The following is an 8,078-nucleotide window of genomic DNA, read 5'->3' on the forward strand; positions in this document are numbered from 1 at the left end:
CACGCTAGGTGGGAGTGGTGGGCGTGACATACTGTACATCAGTGTACCAAGTAGCTTTTGTTGATTTTCTATATATTGTACTTATTTTGTATTTATTGTAGTTGGTTTGGCTTTTAGTTTTTTGTTTTTATATATATTGTTCTAAGAAATTATTTATGTTTGTTTTAATTGTGTTAATAAATGTTTTGTTCTGAATGTTTGAATTGTGTTAATAAATGTTTTGTTCTCAATGTCAGTGTAAAGTCTACTTCCAGCTCACACCCTCGATCACGCCACCAATCCCTTGAATGCAACTCACTCCTCAGATCACAATCACCGCAATTCTAGTCACCCGTGCACGCACATCACTCCCTCTATTTAGTTCAGTTCAGTGCACCCTTTCCTTTGTGAGGTATTGTTTGTTTTCACCACAACCGTACTGTGCCTATTTAAAATATTACCTATATATAATGGCTTACCCGTGCATCGACCTGTTTGCCTGACTAATGTAGTCTCCGACTCCTAGCCTGCTCCCTGCCTGGACTTCGCCTACCCATCAAATTTCCTGTGTATGACCCCCTGCCTGTCCCTTGACCCATCTCCAGCCTCCTCCTTGGGAATTGTGTTAATAAACATTCTATTATGCTCTGCGCTTGAAACCTCTTCTTGGCATCCTTCGTATTCATTACAGTCAGGTTATAATCAATTTTTTTTTTAAATGTATACACTACTTTTGTACTTGCACCAAACTTTACTTCTTGTCTTCTGGTATTTTTGGCCACAAGACATTGTACATTGTGGCTATTTTACAAGGGTGTGGGTTTTTTCTGTAGGGAACAGTTGTAGGGCTCATTAATGTAATGTGTGTTCAACGTTGATATCTGTTGATATTATATAGGATTTCTGAAAGGAAGTCTATTCTAGAATATTCCTCAAAGTCAGAAGTTATTAATTGCAATTACTTCATGCATACATATACATATGTACATCCATACACATATCATTATATTGACATGGTAGGCATCAACACTGGGAGCATTTTGAATTCTGCCAGCATGAATTGGCTGACAGAATACAACGCCCCCCCCCCCCGCCAAATGTCTCCTGTTGTGACTACACGTCTGAAATTTCTACAGTCACATCCAGCGACCTAACGATGTAAGCCCAATAAATTTGAAGTGTGTCAGCCTTTGCAAACAAGAAATAGGAGGGGTAGGAGGGATATATACTGGATATTGAATATATCCAGTATATATATATATATTCAATCTGTATTCAATATAGTCAAAATATATATTGGATACATTGAATACATATTGAATATATCCAATATCCTTCACAGGCCACCACAGGCGTGTGAGCTGTCACTCACCTAAATTCTCGTGATAATTGTAGGGCCCTATGATTTCCGCGATAACGAAAACGTTTTTTTTTTTTTTTTAAATTATACAGGAAAGTATTAAAAGTAACAAAGTTACAATTCAAAACGGGCCTTCAAGAAGTTGAAGCGCCCGTAATTCGGTTCAGACCCCCAAATTCAGAGCCGAACAATATCCAAAACATTTCTATCACTCAGGTCATCAGCTGTTTTGTAGAATATGTCAACACACTATTGATTGGAAACGCAAAGATACGTGCGATGACCACTTGAAGTCCAAAATCCATATAAAAAACGTTATTATTTATGTCATGTTGTTTTTATTTGAAGCACTAAAAACAGTCCAATGTTGGGATGTTTTAATAAATGTAGTCTTATTAAATTGTAAGAATTGTATTCGTTCGCACGTATTTGACATCGTTTTGATGATATAAATTGCTTAAAGTGTAAAAACGGAATTTGGAAAAAAATAAAACGGAATTTGGAAAAAAATAAAACGGATTTCATAGGGCCCTATAATTGCACAGTTACTCAGTTATCGTCGTGTTTTGTATTTTTTTTTTTTTACCATTATTGTTTCATAGGGACAAACATTAACAAATTTCTCCTACAGGGGATTGAAAATGTTCTTTATATTGAACAGAAAGAAACACTTGGTCATACTTTACACACTTTACCAATTACCTCAGCATTGGCCTACTGAATGCCACAGATATATTTTCCGCATTGGACTGAATGCCACATAAATATATAATTATATTTTTGCACGTTTGCAATGTTTAACGAGTTATTTTCTGAATATTAGTGTTAAGGGCCAATAATGCTTACTATCATACGTTAGTTAGCATGTCTGTGGACACATTTGTATGCAAATATATTAAAAAAAAAATCCTATTGACTTGTGCTGGAGTAGCCATGCATGTTGTTTTATTGTTAATATGTCAATTTGTTTTTTACTGAAAATACTTTGTATAGATGAATTATCCCCAAACTTGTCATCGTAACACCTTTGAAATAAACATGACTTAACATGGCAGATACCTGTGTATTGTTTATCATATGCGGTAAGAGTGTAACATCTTCAACTCAGTTCCTTTGGTAGCACCTACTTACAGTAAAAATCACTTCTGATGGAAAAAATGATGTGTATGAAAAACACTTTTCTTATCTATTGTTACTATTATATTGTTTAAAATGTAGGCATATATTAAAAAAATATATAGCTTATAAAAAGTGGCTGGTAAAAAAGATGAGTGGCTGGTGGGCAAAAAAGTTAATTTCCATCTCTGATTCACAGGTGTTCACAGTTTTCTCATACATGCTCTCTGTGCTCTAACACCATGAGAAAAGTCACTACCTGTCTCCTGTTAAAGAGATACTTCACCGGTGGGAATATGAAGGTTTTATGAATTAAATAATTCAATGTATTATAAATGTGAAAAAAAAATTGAAATCAGTTCATCCTAGCCTGAAAAAAGGCAGAAAGAGTGTTTTCATGGTCTCTCTGGCTCAAAGTAAGAAAACCTCCAACTACCACAGTGCATTGCGCTCGCTGCCCCGCCCACCTGTCGGTCTCCCGTCCCCTTCATTCCCCCTCAGTACGCGAGCTCCCTCCCCCTCTCATTCCTTATTGGTGGAAAAATTTGCCACCAAAAGTGTGTTGTAGTCCTCGGCCCTTCTAGCTGGACAGGAGGTTTCTCCCGAAATGACGTCAAGCGCGTCATATCGGGAGAAAATTAGATGAGAAGAAATGGTCCAAGGGGAGACTGGTTTAGACTGATATTTATTTATATATTTATTTATATTACAATAGCGATTTTATAATGATAGAACGCCGGTTCTAAATGGGTGAAGTATCCCTTTAACAACCAGACTCAACAGTACACTCTAGCACGGCAAGCTACGTAGCAGCCTTGCAGTACACACAGACCACGACAACTTCTCCTCTAATTAGCAAGTTTATACATGAAATTAAATAACACAACAGTTCTACAAAATAACACTGTGACTACACCAGCTTTAAAAATATTTTTGAGTAACTTATATTCACTTTTACGACAAAAAACAATGAAAATAGGGAGAGCAGCAGAACTGCGTACCTTTCTGGGAAAAGTCACAGAGGAAAGAGGAAGTAGAACCCGACGCAACGCGGTAAGTGCAGGTTAAGAAAATAAAATACTTGCTATACTTCTGGTAATCATCCGACATTTCCCCTGACACGTGCTGAAAACATTAAGAACATTTACAATTACACAATTTCCTAAATTTTTCCTCTATTTGAAAGTATTTTGTGAAGTATCTTGGCATCAACATTTCCCAACGAAATGGGTCTATAGCTACCACAATGCATAGGGTCTTTCCCTTTTTTGTGGATAATTGTGATCAAGCTTTTTCTCATACTTGGGTGGAGTAGACCCTTTGCCAGTGCACTATGAACCACATCCAATAACCTAGGGGCAAGTATATCACTAAACCGTTTGTAAAAATCAGATTGATAACCATCGTCTCCAGGGGCTCGGCCTGATCTGAGGGCTTTTGTTGCGTCTTTGACGTATTGGGTGAGGTAATATGGGGCACATGAAGAGTGGAAAAAAAATTGTCGCATTGGTCTGTAGCAACCGCTCCCTGTAATGCATACAGATCTTGATAGAAGTCCGGAAAAACTTTAATAATTTCAATCTTCTCAGTAATTAATTCATTATGACTATTAAAAATGTAAGGGATAATATTTTGTGTACCGAGTTGTTTAACCCTGTGTGCCAACATCTTTCCTGCTCTCTCTCCTTGTTCATAGTGGTGTTGTTTCGTACAAAACAGGGCAAATTCAGCTTTCTTTTGATGGATACTATTCATTTTAAATCTTGTCGTGTTCATATTTTTCCAGGTAACTATGTTTGTTTTTTTAATATATTGAAGTTTGAGATGATTCAACTGTTGCTCCAGGTTATGTAAGTTTTCACGTTCCTTCTTTTTTCAATATGAGCAATGTTGAATAAATTGCCCCTTAGGACTGCTTTAAATGCCTCCCATACAATACCAGGATCAGATACAGAGCCTTCATTATATGTCTAGTATTCTTCCATTGCCGCAACAATTAAAGAACATGATGCATAATTTTTCAGTAGTGAGTTATTGAATCTCCATCGACTTGTTCTTTCCCCTTTGTCTAGACTACTTATTACTAAGTCAACTGGTGCATGATCGGAAATAACTATATTGCCAATGGAAGCATTCTGGACATAATTAGCGAGGCTCTTGGCCACTATTATCATTTCTGCAAACGTGTCGCTTTTCTTGGTCAATTGGGTAATTCACGTAAATCTCATGGAAACAGAGAATATTTTTTAGGGGGGGGGGGGGAGGCTGTCCTTCATATGCATGCCATGCAGGCTAGAATTGCGAAACATTATTGGATTATTCTTATAATTGACATTTCTCTGGGCAAATCTGAATCTCAGCACTTGTTTCAAAATCTTGAAGCACACAGTGCTAACTGAGCTTGCCTTTAGATGAGACGCCTGGCTACCGCGCGAGTCTGATGGAAACTTTTAACGTCAATTTGAAGTAGGGGTGTAGGCCTACGGTATAAACGGTATAGAAAGTACATGTCGTGGAAATATCAATCATAACTATAAATATACAATCACATACAAATTATATTAACCTTGTTTATATAATTATTACATTAGAAGGAACTGTATTCATTCTCCCTGTATCTTAAAAACAAATCCCTCCCCTCTTAACTGAGAGAGGTTAAAGGTCCCATGACATGCTATTTTATGTATTCTTTAATATAGGTATTAGTGGGCAACTAACACAGTATTCAAAGACGTTCCCTAAATTCAGCCGTGGTGCAGAGTTACAGCCACTCCGAGCCAGTCGCACATTGAGCTTCCCCCAAATGCGCTGTTTCGGTGGGCGTGTCAAGGAGGAGGGTGGGGGTGTGGCCCTGAGCAGCTTGCAGCCACCATGCGCTCTGTTTACAGTGGATGTATCGCAATGGCGAGCCGCACACAGCTTTTAGCCGTGTTCTGTAAATATTCTAGAACACACGGGAGTCCTGGAGCTCTATATCTAAATATTATCATATAGCCTACACAGATATCTATATCATATAATATATATTATCACGGCCAAAAGCTGTGTGAGCCGATATTATGAATCTCAAACGACCGCGTTGGGTTCTCCGACGTTCCTGGTTCTTCAACGTCCACATCAATGTGAATACAAACACTGTAACGCAAGTGTTTCTTGTCGGTTCTTTGACGTGTCTTGTATTTCCACAACGAGACTGTCGTGGGGGTTATCTGAGCCGTGGTTGAGAAGGAATTGGGGGAAAGGAACTTTGATTTGACTCGCTGAAGTACATGAACTGCGACATGCCGCCGGTTGCCGCGAGGCACCATCGCCCGGCAGCGGGCAGCCGGCAGCAGGCAGCGCGCGGTTCAGTCGACTTCAGGTTGATGTGAAAGTGGAAGAACCAGAGACGTCGCAGAACCCGACAAAGTCGTTTGTGATTCATAATATCGTCTGGAGGCGCACACAATATGTTATATGATATAGATATCTATGTATATGATATTATTTAGATATAGAGCTCCAGGACTGTAACGCAAGTGTTGTACACTTCCTTGTTATTTGGATAACCGTTCTGCTGTTGGTGTGACGTCGGACTCTCGTATCTGGTATTTCTACAACGAGACTCGTATTGGGGGTTATCTCAGCCAAGGTTGAGAATGAATTGGGGGAAGGAACTTTGGCTTTGACTCCCTCAAGAACATGAACCACGACAAGGAGGAGAACGGGATCTTTGCCGGGCAGCGCTTATGCACCTCCGCCTCCGGCGGTGGTCCCTCAGCGGGGCTCAAGCGGGAGACATTCGCCGCCAACAATCCCTTTCTCCTCCATGTCGTGGTTCATGTTCTTGAGGGAGTCAAAGCCAAAGTTCCTTCCCCCCAATTCATTCTCAACCTTGGCTGAGATAACCCCCAATACGAGTCTCGTTGTAGAAATACCAGACGTGTTATGCGCCATCACACCAACAGCAGAACGGTTATCCAAATAACAAGGAAGTGTACAACACTTGCGTTACAGTCCTGGAGCTCTATATCTAAATAATATCATATAATACATAGATATCTATATCATATAACATATTGTGTGCGCCTCCAGACGATATTATGAATCACAAACGACTTTGTCGGGTTCTGCGACGTCTCTGGTTCTTCCACATCAACCTGAAGTCGACTGAACCGCGCGCTGCCTGCGGCCGGCTGCCCGCGGCCGGCTGCCCGCTGCCGGGCGATGGTGCCTCGCGGCAACCGGCGGCATGTCGCAGTTCATGTACTTCAGCGAGTCAAACCAAAGTTCCTTTCCCCCAATTCCTTCTCAACCATGGCTTAGATAACCCCCACGATAGTCTCGTTGTGGAAATACAAGACACGTCAAAGAACCGACAAGAAACACTTGCGTTACAGTGTGTGTATTCACACACACACACATGTGGCGCTCGCACGGTCGAGTCTCATTGGCGGGCCAACGTCTCTGGGCGGGCCAGGCAGAGTAAGGGGAGGAGCTGAGATTCCTCATGACGTCATGAGCACAGATTTCCAAATCAGCGCGCTTGAGCCTCCGTTTTTTCAAAGGCGAGCAGAACAGCTAGTGCTCGTTTTACACCAAACGCAAGTTTTAGCCACTGGGGGACCATAGGCAGGCTAGGGGAACTCATATTTATGTTAGAAAACCTCATAAATTGAGATTTTCATGTCATGGGACCATTAAGTTAATTTGTATTCAAGTTCCCACTGGAGCCAGTAAGTCTGGTTTTGTGACCTGAGGCCTGTTTCAGGTAGCTGGTTTTGAGGCAACCCCGAGTTTGTTCGCTCTGAGTTAATGGAAACTCTGGGTTTTCCGTTTCAGGTAGCAGGTTCAGCGCAACCGAGAGTTAGTTGCTGCGGCAACATACGCCGTGGGTCTAACCTGCTCGGGAGGTGGTTAGACCTACTCTGAGTTTGTTGTCTATAAGGCTGAAGGCAGCTCTCCGACAGAAGGAAGTGTTAGAAATGGCATGTCCTTTTCTACGAGAGCCTGCGGACGTAGAGGCTGCGATCCTCAGAGGGAATCTCCGTGAGGAACGATTATTAAGACGCCGGCTGGATATAGGCCTACTTTATTTTCCTGATAATATTCTTCACGAGCGCTATCGTTTTTCAGCGCAATCCATCATTTATTTAAACCACCTTCTCAGCCCCCATGTTAACTCTCAAACGCAGCGGGGGCATGCTTTAAGTTTAAGTTTTTTTTTTTTAACGCATTTGCAGAATGCTCCGCCCCGTGCATCCCACCCGCGCTGTACTACAGTCACTTTAACGTTGTGGCTTTCCAATGATCAGAGTAGCTGACTAACCACGGACCTATAACTGCTGCAAGTCAAGAAACGCATATTAAGAATGCAGGGCAGAAAATACCCTGGTACTGCTTTTAACCAGATGCTTCTTCTCTACATGCACATGCTCAGCATAATCGTCTGCATTGTTCACTGGAGTAAAACCCTTTGAGTAAACTGTTCAACAAAATAACTTGTCCAACCACAGCCCGTGTTCTAATAAAGACAATCTACTTTTTATGAGGATTTCTTTATTTCCTGAAAGCACAAAAAAAGTCATTCATATTGGGTATGTTTTTAGAGCAGGGAACAGTATCCCAGTTTCCACCTCACCCA

This window comes from Gadus macrocephalus, chromosome 12 (assembly GCF_031168955.1).
Source record: "Gadus macrocephalus chromosome 12, ASM3116895v1".
In the NCBI taxonomy this organism is placed as follows: Eukaryota; Metazoa; Chordata; class Actinopteri; order Gadiformes; family Gadidae; genus Gadus; species Gadus macrocephalus.